This window comes from Myxocyprinus asiaticus, chromosome 42 (assembly GCF_019703515.2).
Source record: "Myxocyprinus asiaticus isolate MX2 ecotype Aquarium Trade chromosome 42, UBuf_Myxa_2, whole genome shotgun sequence".
Taxonomy (NCBI): Eukaryota; Metazoa; Chordata; class Actinopteri; order Cypriniformes; family Catostomidae; genus Myxocyprinus; species Myxocyprinus asiaticus.
In genome coordinates this window covers 1,684,926-1,700,361 of record NC_059385.1, presented here as the reverse complement: position 1 = coordinate 1,700,361, position 15,436 = coordinate 1,684,926, and the positions used below count along the sequence as shown (strand labels likewise).

Genomic DNA, 15,436 nt, shown 5'->3' with positions numbered 1-15,436 from the left:
GTATTGAACCATGTTAAAACTTGTGTTGGCAATATTTCTTAATTGTATACCCTTATGATAACTTTTATTAACATTAACAAATATTACTTTATGATATAATGCTTGAAAGTTTAGTAAAACTGCTGTTCAGAAGAATCTGGAAGCGTGGTTGCCTGCGTGGTAAAGTCACGTTAATTGCTTCAATAGAGATCATATATAAATCCCAAACATATTGCACTAGCAGTCATATATATGGACACGCCTACTCATTCTATATTATTGCTGTTTGTCACATTTTAGAATAATAGTAAACTCATGAAAACTTGGAAATAACACAAATGGAGATAAATATGAGAATTATGTCGAGAACAAAAAATGTTCAACAAATCAAAATTATCCTTCTTCAAAGTCGCCACTCTTTGCCTAGATTACAGCAGATTAACCTTTGCCTCTTTTTTCATTAATTAAAATTTTAGTGTTGTACAGGTTTTTTTTTTTTTTGTTCAAGCCTTTAAGCGTAAACCTTTTAGATTAAATATGATTTCAGTCAAGTTTGTCCAAACTTTGGACTGGTAGAAGTTTGCAAAAGAGGTCCTCAGCTTCACTTCTTTTATTTTTGTTGAGGTTCTCTTTTCTGAAAACCATTTGCTTTTGGGATTAGATGGATAATTCCTGATAATTCCAGGGATTTTGGGATACCTCACAGGGCTTGTTTTCAGTGATCCAAGGTTGCTGTTTTTCATTAAAACTTTCCAAACAACACACAGTCAGCGGTCTTGTAATATAGACAAACTCTTAATCAGATTTAAACATTTATACTCCGTTTGAGGAGTAAGTGGTTATAAGAATAGTGTTTTTATATTTATAAGAAACTATAAATATTTGCTACTGAATTCAGTTTTTGCTGTCGTGGAGCCCCGACCAATAACTCAGATGAGTTTAATACAAGTTCATCTCAGTCGACAGCATTTGTGACATAACATTGATTACCACAAAAATGTACTTCGACTCGTCCCTCCTTTTCTTTAAAAAAAGCACAAATGTGGGGGCCTGGGTAGCTCAGTGGTAAAAGACGCTGGCTACCACCCCTGGAGTTCGCTAGCTCGCTAGTTCGAATCCCAGGGTGTGCTGAGTGACTCCAGCCAGGTCTCCTAAGCAACCAAATTGGCCCGGTTGCTAGGGAGGGTAGAGTCACATGGGGTAACCTCCTCGTGGTCGCTATAATGTGGTTCGTTCTCGGTGGGGCGTGTGGTGAGTTGAGCCTATGTCTCCATGGCAACGCACTCAACAAGCCACGTGATAAGATGTGTGGGTTGATGGTCTCAGACGCAGAGGCAACTGGGATTCATCCTCCGCCACCCGGATTGAGGAGAATCACTAAGCAACCACAAGGACTTAAAAAGCACATTGGGAATTGGGCATTCCAAAATGGGAGAAAAAGGGGAAAAATCCCCCCCCCACAAAAAAAGCACAAATGTGTGTTGCAGTGGGACATTTACAATGGAAGTCAATGGGGTCAATCTGTAAACATTAAAATACTCACTGTTTCAAAAGTATAAACACAAAACATAAACAACATGTGTGTTAATATGATTTTACTGTCATAAAATCACTTACTAACCACATCTGTGGAAAGTTATAGCCAACTTCGTTGCCATGACGATGTAACGCCGTAAACCCTAAAATGACCGTAAAAATGACGATTTACCTCAAATAATACACAAGTTTTAACAGAAGAATTAATGTAAATGCTTTTATCAAATTAAACCCTCCAAAAATTTCCCCCATTGACTTCCATTGTAAGTGCCTCACTGGATCCTCCATTTTTGCTGCTGCTTTTTTTTTAAGTCAGAATAAATTTTTGTGGTAATCGACATTATGCCACAAATGCTGTCAATTGAGCTGAACGTGTACTGAACCCGGAATATTCCTTTCATTCAGTAACCACTCTGGCTGATGCAGTGAGTAATTCAATTAGTCGTGAGTCATTTCGCCCGATTCTTTAAAAGAATCAGCTCGTAAGAGTCAATTAGAATGCAATTTGTGAATCAGACTACTCTGGTAACACTTTGTTTTATTTTTGCATGTATCCAGCAATGAAATTGCAGTAGAAAGATGTGTTTGGTTATTTTTTTCGTCTTTTTATTTTCAGTGCCTTATTATTCGCAGCGACTTGTTTGTCTTTCTCTCTTATCAAATTCAGTTCAGTCTTAAAGATCACAACTCTAGTTAAATATAATTTATTTTGCCGTAGATTTGCCTTGAACAATGAGGTGGAAACACTGATATACTGTTTTTTTCAGTTTTAACATCAAATATTTGAGTGTTCGCAGTTGCTAACTATACACCTGTGAAATTTTATATAGTGTATAAACCTTTGCAACACGTTCCTCAATTTGTTCCCCTAAGATTTTGTCCATTAGCTGTGTTTAGAGTGAGTGTGAACGTCACTGTAACATGCTGTCGTAACATCCAAAAGAAAACAGGTTTACTGCAGTTACAGATGTGGGTCTGTTTTATTTAGTTGTAATTTAGATTCTGGAAATCATCCCTTGGCAGGTTGCAGTGCATGTTGCTCGCTGTTTCAGAAGAGGAAATAGGGAGCAATTTAGTTCAGGAACAGCTGCAGATGTGAGCCGTCCCCGGTGGGTCGTTACATCAGCACGCCGGGGCCCTGAGAGCCCGAGAACAGGGGCCACATGTGCACGGTGGGAGCGCTGTGATCGGCTAGTGTGGCCTGACTTTGCACTTGCCTCTCAATCAAATGTCTCATCCGAGGCTCCTCTGAGATGCTTTATGCATCAGAACGGAGGTTAACGGGGGAAACAGAGAGGTCTAGATTGACTTGATTGCTCGGTGCGGTGAGCCGCGGCCCTTTGGTGTGGTTAGCAGGGGTCAGCACTGTTTGAGAAGCATGCTAATGTTCCCGGTCACTGTCGATTAAGCTGACAGCCCAATGAAAAGGTACGACACAAGCGGCCCCTCTCGTGGCTAATGCAGGCCGTCCGTTCATGTCTCATGGGACAAATGAACGGTCAAGTTTGACCGCACCATCAAACAGACGTAACTGCCTTCCTTGTTTAAATTGTAGAATTGATCATCACATGACTTGGGGTGTTTCTGCAACTTTTTTCGCAAAGTTGCCATAGAATGAACTCATTAGCCAAGAGTAGAGGTGGGGGGAAAAATCGATATGTTGAAGTATTGCAATATTTTTCCTCATGATATTCATGCATCAAAAATACATGTTTTTTTTTTTTTTTTTTTAATGTTTCAGCATTCATTTTATGGTCATGGGACAAAACTTTCTATTATCCAATTGATCTAGTACTTCAAAAACAGTCCATTAGATGGCACAGTTATTACGCTTCCCTGCTGAGACAGAACAGAACTCCTTTGACGTCACCCACAACACACAAAAGTTCAAATCCAGAGTTTGGCAACATTTGGTTTGTTATATTCATGTCCAAACTGGTCTCCAAGGTCCAGAAAAAGCATTGTTTATGTTGAACATTGAAGTTCACATCCCTAGAAGTGAAGCCATCGCTCCAGTGCTCTGGTATTGTTTTTGTGTGTATTGATCGTTACCGTTAAGCTCCAATATGACTTTAAAGAAGCATAAAAGCACCATTAAGGTAGTCCACATGACTCGTGCATTATATTCCAAGTCTCTTGAAGCTGAACAATAGTTTTGTGAATCGCAAAATGATATTTAAAAGGTAAATATACAGTCTGCATGTGCAGCGCGATTCAATAAATAGGTGCTGCTCTGTTGTTCACACACACACGCATACACAGCATGCGCACAGCTTGTAATTCGCAATATTTGAATGCTCTGCTGAACTCTGTCTCAGATGTAGATGCTTGAAACATGCTATTGAGAACGGCAGTGGAAGAGCATTTCACCTATTAAGAATCATTTTAAAACTTCTGTGAATTAGCCAACAGACAGAAACTCAAAGTTCTTCCTACAGTTTTCAGCGAAAATAAAAACCAGAGGGTTTCATAGTGTAATATAACTACATTATCATTATTAAATTACAATACTTAAATTGAGTAACCTATCACAACTAAAGTGAACTCAAAAGAGATCCATTAAAGAATCAATTTCACATTCCAAGTCTGCATACAGTGTGAACAAAAAATGTAAAAAGACTTATTTCAAGGTCAGTATTGTTTATGTTTACACATAAATGATTCACATTCAAATCATTTCAGGCACTTTTGTAACAATTTAACAATGAATTTTAGTGATTTGGTAATAGTTCTCTGAAGTCCTTTGAGGAAGAATGAGAATTGATGAGTAAAATATTGCAATATATTGCAGTTTTGCATGCTGAGTGACTCCAGCCAGGTCTCCTAAGCAACCAAATTGGCCCGGTTGCTAGGGAGGGTAGAGTCACATGGGTTAAACTCCTTGTGGTCGCTGTAATATGGTTCGTTCTCGGTGGGGCACGTGGTGAGTTGAGCGTAGTTGCCGCGGTGGATGGCGTGAAGCCTCCACACGCGCTATGTCTCCGTGGCAACTCGCTAAACAAGCCACATGATAAGATGCGCAGGTTGACGGTCTCGGACGCGGAGGCAACTAGGATTCGTCCTATGCCACCCGGATTGAGGCGAATCACTACTCGACCACGAGGACAAAAAAAAAAAAAAAGCACATTGGGAATTGGGCATTCCAAATTGGGAGGAAAAAAATATATATATATATTGCAGTTTTGAATCGCAATACACCAAAAATAAAGAATCGCAATAATATTGTATCGTGACCTAGATATTGATATAATATCATATTGCAAGTTACCTTGTGATTCCCACCCCTAGCCATGAGCAACCTTGGGTTTAAGGGTTAGTTTGCCCAAAAATGAAAATTCAGTTGTTATTGGTCCTATTGGCCCTTACCCACTTACCCTCATGCCTTTTCAAACCTGTATGGCTTTCTTTCTACTGTGGCACACAAAAGGAGATGTTTAGCAAAACCGGACCAAAAAAGAACCATAAAAGTATCATAAAAGTAGTTCAAAAAACTCAATGTCTTCTGAAGGCATACGATAGCTTTGTGGGAGGAACATACCCAATTTTATGCTATTCACTGTAAATCTTCTTCTCCACCATACATTTTAAATGTTATTAGAATTTGTCAATATTCATATATGCCCAGTGTCGATAAAGCATGCCAGGTTTGGTGTCAGTGATATCAAATGCCATTGGTTTTCGTGTGTCATGTGACTGATTGCAACATGGCAAATTTGATGTGGAAAATCTCCATTTGTGTTCTGCAGAAGAGAGTAAGTCATACAGCTTTGATATGATGGTGCGCAAATAGTGACATTGTACTTCCTTTAAATACCTTGTCAATGGCTCAATTGTGAAGGCGTCTAGCTGGGTTTTCATCCACTTATTTTTTATGCAGGTTTTCCTGTTGCATAAGAAATGTCAAATAGAAACACCAAGATGTGCAAAAAAAAATGTATATGCTCGCTTAAGGTGGATAAAAACTTTTTTCAGGCGCATAAACTACAATAGAAACTCATTTACCGAATATATTCCTGTAGACTTAAGGAATAAAGATGTGCATTAAAAATAGTTCTGTAACTTTGTCTCAACAAGCCATGTAAATACATAATTCACTCAGAGAATATCATCAATATAATCGCATAGCATCTCAAATGTTGCTCTGGTTCTGATTTTCACCATAAATTAACGCTTGCAGGGATCTAACCAGTAACCTTCTAATTGCCAACCCAGTGCCTAAACCAGTACACCTTACAACACCATTATGCCTGTCACCTATGTAAGCACATGATACTGACCTACAAAGGCCAAACGCAGTAACTGAACACTGAAGATTGGCATCCTATATACATCTTAAATGTTGATTCTAAAATAATCTCGCTCTGTTTTCTCTGAATCTTCTCTGAGTGTATTTGAGCTAAACCTGTCTTTCACAAGACAGATCATAATCTAAGACACACGATTTCACTCATAACTCGATCCTCAAAATGTGCAGATACTGCGTTTAGCCTTTGTAGAGCAGTATTACATCAGTTTACCAATATAGGTAGAGTAGAGATCTCAGCTTTTGAACGAACATTTCTACAAGAACATTGCTGGGAGCTCCACGTTTGATTTCAATGGGTCTTATTTGAGTTCTGAATGGAGCTCACAGATGGGAAACAGTCATCAGTATAGCTTATTTTGTCTAAACTCCCTATCACATTATCACAAAACCTTATGGCCATTTGTCTCTCACAGCAGTGCAGCTTTGAGCATTTGGTTATCCTCAATAATACTGTAGCACAGATCGCCCGTTAAACGTGAGCCCACCAATCTCATTAATGAAGACTAGTTATTCATCTGACCACCCATGTGCCTCCTATTGTGAGCCAGCCTACTCTTTTAGTATGTTATTTTGCAGGCAAAAATGTCCCTTGGCAATTAGTTTGCTAGTGACATTTCAGCACTGAAAGATTGTTTTCTGTAGATATGTGTAGTTGAGTAATTTGATTAGGTCGTCTTGGGAGTAAAATTCTCCTTCACTCGGAGTACAACAGTGTAGGGTTTTATAGATATCATGAATCAAAGAACATTAAACAGTGACAGAACTGTAGTTTTTCTTTGAGTGAGACCTTGTTCCCATGATCTCACAAGCACTTTTTCTTCTTTAATAAAAATTGCAAATGTTGTGTACAATAATGACATACAGTGAGTGTTAGCAGTAAAGGTCGCCTGCTTAAGAAAGTCAGTTTTTGTTAAAATGCTTGAAATTGGGATTTAGCATAAAGACTAGAATTTTACAGTCAAAGAGACATGAAATCAAAATTGACTATTTACCTTCTTAGGATAACTTGGTATTAATACAGATTTCCCCATTTGATTCTGATTTGCAAGTTCTAAAATAGATTCTGCTTCGATTTGATTAGATTCAGATTAATTTAGGTATATTTCAGCTATGATGTTCCTTTTTGCTATCATATGAAAGCAGTTTGCCTACCACAACAAAATACTAACTAATTTGAGTAAACATTGTTTCAAGTATTTATTCAAGACAAGTAATGGCCCAAATATACTTCACGCAAGTACGCAGACGTGAGCGCTTCACCAGTGCCTGGCCAACGCGTGGTCCCGTCGTACATACACTACGTGCACTCTTGACCACAAACCTTGGACCACAAGGGGGTGAAAGAGTTTTTTAGGCGCCACGAAACCGGATTTTCTAAAAAGACGACAGAAAAATATGTTTGTATAATCTAACTTGTTCGGCAAGACTCTCCTCAAATTGCTGGTCTGCCATGACAGTTGTTGATTGAAAAACGAATATCTGCTGTAGCGCCCCTTGCGGCAATGCTGAGAATACAATGTGTACTTGCGTTAGGTTATGAATTGCGCTCTGACACATTTCACAACACAACGACATGTGAAATCGAGTTTGCGTTGCAAGATGCGTCTGCATTCACATACTTACGTAGAAGATGTTTGGGCCTTAACAGTCAGTAATAAAGAGCGAATAAATTAATTACATGCCGTAGAATAAATAAAAACAAATATACTGTACAGATATAGAAAAAAATGCTTTTAGTTTTTAACAGTAGTATCAAGCATTCAAGTAAACATTCAGAAATTGAAAAAAGTAACAAAATGTAGCATAAAATTCTCCTGCTTACATTTAAGTCACTCCACGGTCTAGTTCCTTCTTTCTGATTTACGTTCTCCCTATAATCCTATTCGCTCACTCCGATCTTCTGGGTGCGAACTACTTCTTGTTCCTAGATTCTGCCTTCCGTCAATGGGCGGCAGGTCTTTTTCTGTTGTGGCACCTAAGCTATGGAACTCAATCCCCTTGGCTCTCCGAACTACTACCTCCATCACTGAATTCAAATCTCAGCTCAAAACCCATTTGTTCTCCCAATATTATCAGTCATAATGTGTATATGTTTCATGTACTGCTCATTGTATTTGTATGCTTATCTGTATTCTGATTGGGCCACTGCCTACACTGCTTACACTTTCTCTACTGTCTACACGATGTTATGTGTTCTTTTGTACTGGATTAATATGTCTAATTGATTGCACGATCTGATCTGCTATATGCAACTGCATTTGTTTTTGTTCCAGACTGGGCAGCTCTTCACTGTCTATATGATTTTTTTTGTTACTGTTCTTTATTGTGAAGCGTCCTTGAGCTCTGGAAAGACGCTATATAAATTAAACATGTTATTATTATTATTATTATTTTATTTTTTGTTATTATTATTTATTCACCCAATTTGGAATGCCCAATTCCCAATGCGCTTTTAAGTCCTCGTGGTCACGTAGTAATTCGCCTCAATCCAGGTGGCGGAGGACGATTCCCAGCTGCCTCCGCATCTGAGACCGCCAACCCGCACATCTTATCACATGACCATTGTCACATGCTTGTTGAGCGCGTTGCCACGGAGACATAGAGCACGGCATCCACACTCAACTCACCACACGCCCCACTGAGAACGAACCACATTATTAGCGACCACGAGGAGGTTACCCCACGTGACTCTACCCTCCCTAGCAACCAGGCCAATTTGGTTGCTTAGAAGACCTGGCTGGAGTCACTCAGCACACCCTGGGATTCGAACTAGCAAACTAGCGAACTCCAGGGGTGGTAGCCAGCGTCTTTTACCACTGCGCTACCCAGCCAAGAGTGGTGAGTGGTTTTCTCATTTTCTTGTTGTTTGACTAATGTTAACGACATACTAGACAGTGGCAGGAATATCAGGCTGCATTTATACTTTCGATATTTTCCGATATTTTGATAAAAAAATCCACTTTTCATCCTGCTGTTTACATTCACTTTAGACATAAATGAATGTGTTTACACTGACTCACCTAGATGGGAATTTTGAAGTGTATTTTACTGTTCAGGTATGTATGTCTGCGTTACGGGGACTTCCAGCGCTCGATTTTAGTATTTTAATAATCGGGATCTCGATTATTTGGAAATATTGGAAATGTGTATATATATATATATACACATGTATGTTTACCAGCCTTACTTGGACAACATCTACAGTTTGTGCAAATGAGATTGGAAAACCGTCTGGAGAAGCTCTCGATTGCATTGTTCTTTCACACCAAAAAAAATCTCTGTGGGGATTGTTGTGATTGCAGCTGAATGCCGTAGAATCCCATCATGCCATGCTGGAATGAGAGCAGGTTTCTGGCTCTGTCCTAAAGCTCTGACTGACTATCAGCTGTGGAGATCTAACAGCTGTTCCAGCTACCATTCAGTTAGATGTGAGAATTCGCCAACACAGTTTGAGAAATTAATGCTATTATATTGTTACTTTATTGTAAAGAGTAAACACTGTGAATAGTTCTGCAAAGCTTTAATGGTCAGTTTTAATATGTGTGTATGAATTTGTGTCAGCATTGTTTAGAAGTATTTATAACATTTATATTTCTGTCGAGGTGTTCGTGAAATCCAGTCGATTTTTGTCCCTTCAATGGCAGCTCCCCAGAGACCGTTAAAGAAGACATTCTGAAACATTTTGTTTATAAATGTATCTATTTGAACATTTTTTAGATATATTCATATTTCTTTATGCTCTGCAAAACAGATATTTTATCATGTGTGTATTTTTTAGGAGTAAACACATTTCTTGCAGCTGTAGTCTTTGAGAAGGATTTAGAAAAATGGCATATGCTTGGGATCTTTCCTAAATTGCTGAATCGTATCTGAGTTAATTAACCACTGGGGTTCCGGCCAAAACCTCTCTTGATTTGGTAGAAGTATTAGGTTGCTGAAATGCCTCTTTCCTGTGCTAAGACAGCTTTTCACTGCTCACCAATGATGTCATCATCTTTGCTTAATTTTTTTTTTTTTGTTGTTGCATACTGGAGTTGTCACCAAAATATTTCATCAATTTTTCTAAAAGTGTTTCTTCAACAATGAGCACTTTTGGCTCTTTGGACTCAAAATAGAAAATAATCTCCCTTAGAATGCACTTTTCTCACAACTCTTACTAGTTTGTGATTTGTCGACTATAATGTCCAACAGTGCATTTGCATGCAAGACAAGCAAAAGCCATTTTTGTCATTTATTCCTAAACCAACAAATGTTATTTCCATCACATCTCAAATTGTGTATTTTGTTGATGATATTCAGACTCCTTTATCTTCATAAGGCTTATTTTTGGCTAGCATTTTAAGGATCCTAAATACACACCATTAAGTCATATTTTCACACTTTTTGCATAATTTTGCAAAATGAAAGCCTGACTGAAAATACACAGAAATATATTCTGTGATACCTTGATATTTGTTTGTTCTCGTCACATGTCATGCAGTATTTTATATTAAGCATGCTCTTTACTGATACTATTGACTCCTTGATAAAGAAGTACACTAAATTTTGATAGAACTTTATTAGAGGCAGAATTGATGGTTGTGGTGGAAATGGGGGGGCAGTGGTGGCTCAGCGGTTAAGGCTCTGGGTTACTGATCAGAAGGTTGGGGGTTCAAGCCCCAGCACCGCCAAGATGCCACTGTTGGGCCCTTGAGCAAGGCCCTTGACCCTATCTGCTCCAGGGGCGCCATATCATGGCTGATCCTGCACTCTGACCCCAGCTTAGCTGGGATATGTGAAAAAAAGAATTTCACTGTATATGTGCAAATGTATAATGTGTGATAAATAAATATAATTAATTAATTAAATTAAATGATGCGAAAACTGAGTGATGGTCATACTTTTTGTAAAAACATAAATATTAATAAATGTATTATATATTTTAATAAAATATAATTAAATATATTATTAAATTTGTTTATTATATTTATTATTTTCACATGAATATTTAAATGGTTTAATTTGACTCTTTTTATTTTTATTTTATTTATTTTATTTAGATTAACATCTAAATTAGGTTGTTTAGATGAGTTTAACTTTGGGATCATCCATTTTTTAAATCTAATTTTCAACTATGGGCACTTTTGACCCCTGTGGACTGAAAAATAGAAGAAAAAAACTCCCTTAGAATTAAATTCTGAAACTCTTAGTAGTTTGTTTGATTTTTGTCCACTACAGTGTCCATGACAGAATAATTCTGTAATATTTGTCATTTTAATTCAACAAATTTCCACATCTGCCCACTTTTAAATTTCCAGCTTTTAAATATACTTCATCCTAAATGAACACGTTATATTTTATAATATATGACATTATTTGATATAATAATATGAAATAATATACACACAATAACATGTTGTTTTTTATATTACTTTTTGCATGATTTTATAAAATTACTGCTTGATTTAAAATATATGCAAAAAATTAAAAATATATTCTGTGATATTTTACCTTGATTTTTCTGTGTATTAACAACAAATCACATGTTATATTTCCTTTATAAACAAATACATTAACTTTTGGTAGAACTTTAGTTGTGGAAAAATTGTTGGTTGTGGTGAAAATGTCACCACAATTGAAGGATGTTTTATTGCATTATTATATGCATTATATTTTGTGTAAAAATGATATTGTATCATTATATTGATATTTGTGATTGATAATATATTTATTGTGTGAAAAATCATTTCATGTCGTTATGTGTATTTTAGGCCATGCCCACACTTAATCCACTTAAGTTTCTTGGGGGCCTGGGTAGCTCAGTGGTAAAATACGCTGGCTACCACCCCTGGAGTTCACTAGTTCGCTAGTTCGAATCCCAGGGCGTGCTGAGTGACTCCAGCCAGGTCTCCTAAGCAACCAAATTGGCCCGGTTGCTAGGGAGGGTAGAGTCACATGGGGTAACCTCCTCGTGGTCACTATAATGTGGTTTGTTCTCGGTGGGGCGCATGGTGAATTGAGCATGGTTGCCGCGGTGGATGGCATGAAGCCTCCGCACGCGCTATGTCTCCATGGCAACGCGCTCAACAAGCCACGTGATAAGATGCACGGATTGACTGTCTCAGACGCGGAGGCAACTGGGATTCGTCCTCCGCCACCCGGACTGAGGCGAATCACTATGCGACCACGAGGACTTAGAGCGCATTGGGAATTGGGCATTCCAAATTGGGAGAAAAAGGGGAAAAATTCCCCCCCCCCAAAACAAATAAGTTTTTCAGTTTCTTAACGTCATCAATATCGAAGAGCGTTTTCGAAAGTCTCCGTATTCAATACCGTTCCAGTGTGGATGAGAGGCGTAAACATAGCGAATTTAATGCATTTTCAAACCAAAACGTATTAGTGTGGATGTGGCCTTAGATTATCATCTGAAAAATGCCGTCATCAACCAATTTTCATAGTTAAGTATCGAATCGAAGTCCATGTCCTTGACAAGAAAGCAATAAAATCTAGACATTTAGGCATTTGAAAATTTGCAAAAATATATGAAGGCATTTTTTTACATTTCCGAGATAGTTTTAATGTGCTCTTCGTGCAAACAAAAACATTTGAGACTTGTTAGTTTAAATAAAAATCATCACCTGGATCATAAAAGTGTTCATACTATAGTTGAAGAAACAATACAACAGCTTTTTTATAGATTTGCACAAAGCAAGAAATGACCTAATATGGGTCTTTCTCTGAGCCAAACTTGATCTGTAAGCCATAAACCCGGTTCTTCATGGTTAAAACGGTGTACTGTTGAAATCCGGCTGACCTGTGAGCAAGTCAGTGCATTGAAAGGGATATGCATTGAGTTCACGTACAGTCCAGTGAATCTAATACTCTGGTCCTTCTTACAGAGGAAGTCGTCCATGTCTCCGTCACAAACCTGCATACCGCTCAGTGCACTTGAATGTATTGCTCGGCTCGACCACATGTTGTTTTGTCCACCGAAGCAGACTGAATTGACTATTAAGACAGTTTAAATCAAGTGTTTGGGTTGGCGATCGTGTTTAATTGGTCCAAGCCTTTTAAACGCTCTTATGTAAAACCTCATTACAGTCTGTGCTCAGAGGACGATCCCGTACAGCTGAACACCGTCCTGTTGGCCCACCCAGACTCATTTGTTCCTTTCACCTTCGAAACTCTCTTGGCCCCTGAAATAAAACAAGTCCAGCCCTTCATAATCACTGAGGTGTTAACATACACACACAGGGGCCTCACACCGCTTTGATCAACTTCTTTTTATACTGCCCTCCTTTTCCATTCGTCTCTTGTGTCTCCAAACACATCCCGCAGCGACATACAATCTGATTTGGGTGGGTGTGGTGAGACGAAGAGGCCCTTGAAAGGGCCAAACCACTGGGTGTCTGTGCAATCAGCACTGTGGGGGCCATTCACACAGGACACGGTGTTGCATCTGTGCAATTTTTTAATGGCTGGTACATGTAAACATGCACTGGACAGACTCTTCATCCTGTGCCATGAGCGCTGCGTTTTTAAGACGCCATCTCGAGTTCAACATGCAACCCAACAGATTAATTGTAGTTTTGAAACGATGGGTCAGTCAGATGAATCTAACATATGGATAGACATATAGAATATTTACAATTACATGGAGGAATTGTATGGAAGTTCATACTGTATTCCTTTAAAGGTGCCTTTTGTTTGTCTAGCTGTTTTAACGCAAGAAGGTGTCCTGTGTGAGCGGCCCCTTAGATTGTAAAATGCACTTGCGTTACTGTGATTAAGGATGTCCAAAATTGTGTAACATGCAAATTAACTAGTCTGTAGGTTTTCCGAATAGTTAATCAGTGATTTCTTTTTTTTTTTGCCCAAAAATTATACTATTTTGTAGTCATGTTGTTTCAAACCAGGATGACTTATTTTTTCACAAAAGGAAATGTTAGGCAGCTTCTGTCAGCAGGTTAACTATTCATATGCTGATTAAGTATAAATTCCATCTGATATCTATCAAACATGTTTTTTAGTGATACGTGTATGCAAAGTGCCACCCAATAATAGCGTAACCAACAGATATTTAACAAATAAATGGGCTAAATAGCTACAACCTTTAATTGCAAACAAGGACAGAACAAAGGGCTCCATATATGTTAATAAGAAAAATGTCTGATTGTTTTAAGATTTTCAAAAGTAGTGTTTTTGCTTTCTGTTGATATTTTGAATGGTCCCGCAGTGTGACGAATTAATAACTAAAAGTAAAAATATTCCATTTAGTCTCTCAATTTATATGAGCTCATAAAGCTGCATGTGTAACAACTATAAAGTAATTAGTAGGGCTGTCAATCGATTAAAATGTTGCTAATCATGATTGATGCCCCCAAATAACAATAATGTAATATGTAATGATTAAATAATCATAAATATTTATATTTAAATAATTATATATATATATATATATATATATATATATATATATATATTAATATAATATTATAATTATTTAAATATAAATATTTATGATTATTTAATCATTACATATTAAATTATATTATATAAATTATATTATAAAATCAATTTATATGAGCTCATAAAGCTGCATGTATAACAACTATAAAGTAATTAGTAGGGCTGTCAATCGATTAAAATTTTGCTAATCATGATTGATGCCCCCAAATAACAATAATTCAATATGTAATGATTAAATAATATTTATATTTAAATAATTATAATATTTTATATATATATATATATATATATATATATATATATATATATATATATATATATATATATATATATATATAAATTATAATTCATAGAATTAAAATAGATTAAATTGTTGTGGCAGACGAGTAAAGCATTGATAAGGCAATAAAAATGTGGCTTTAAAATCCAAAAATATTGTTTATTTCCATATTATTGAAATTAAGCCTATCATTGGCCTGTAGTCTACAGAAATCCATTTTTCAATTGAATTTGTCGATCAGTTCGAGATTTATTATAAGGGCTTGTCCAAAGACGCACCATTGTACACCTGCATCAGATGGACGCTTTTGGAGCACCTCTCTTTGGTTGCGTTGCATCATAAACACAGCATTTTTAGGTCGCTGTGTCAAGTTCAACGTAATTTGAAACTTAGAAAAACACGACTTCAGATCCCTGCATTTGGATTTGCGCTCCAAGCTTTGTTTGAATGCTAGAGCGTGTTCTCATCTTGCGCTGTCTGCTGTGGTTAAGAGTGGTTTGTTCTCTGTATAAGCTGCGCGTTGCTTATACAGCTGGAGTTTCGCTTACTGCCCCCTGGAGAAAACGGGTGGTACTTCAAGCTTGCATTGCTCCGATGGTAGTAATATTCCTTATTATGGTCCGGGGATTAATTTCATAAATATGTTTTACATGTTATTTTTAAAATAATGAATCGACAAGCAAACAATAATTAGTTGTTTAGTAGTTAATTAGTATTTAGTCATTTAATAAGTACTAATTAATGATCAAAAAACTGTTTAAAATAGCTCTGGAGTTATAGCATGTCACATCACAAACATGTCAACCTCCTAAAGTATTTCATGTCAAAAACCCAGCAACCAACAACTAGTCGATTTTCAAAATGTGTTGTTTTCCATATGCACAACG

General features: G+C 37.2%; 1 protein-coding gene across 1 annotated transcript in view; it reads left to right on the top strand.

The window, feature by feature from the left end:
* The window catches only part of LOC127433073 (WD repeat-containing protein 70-like), an 85,326-nt gene that overhangs the window by 14,381 nt on the left and 55,509 nt on the right, over nucleotides 1-15,436 (top strand). The window lies entirely within an intron of this gene.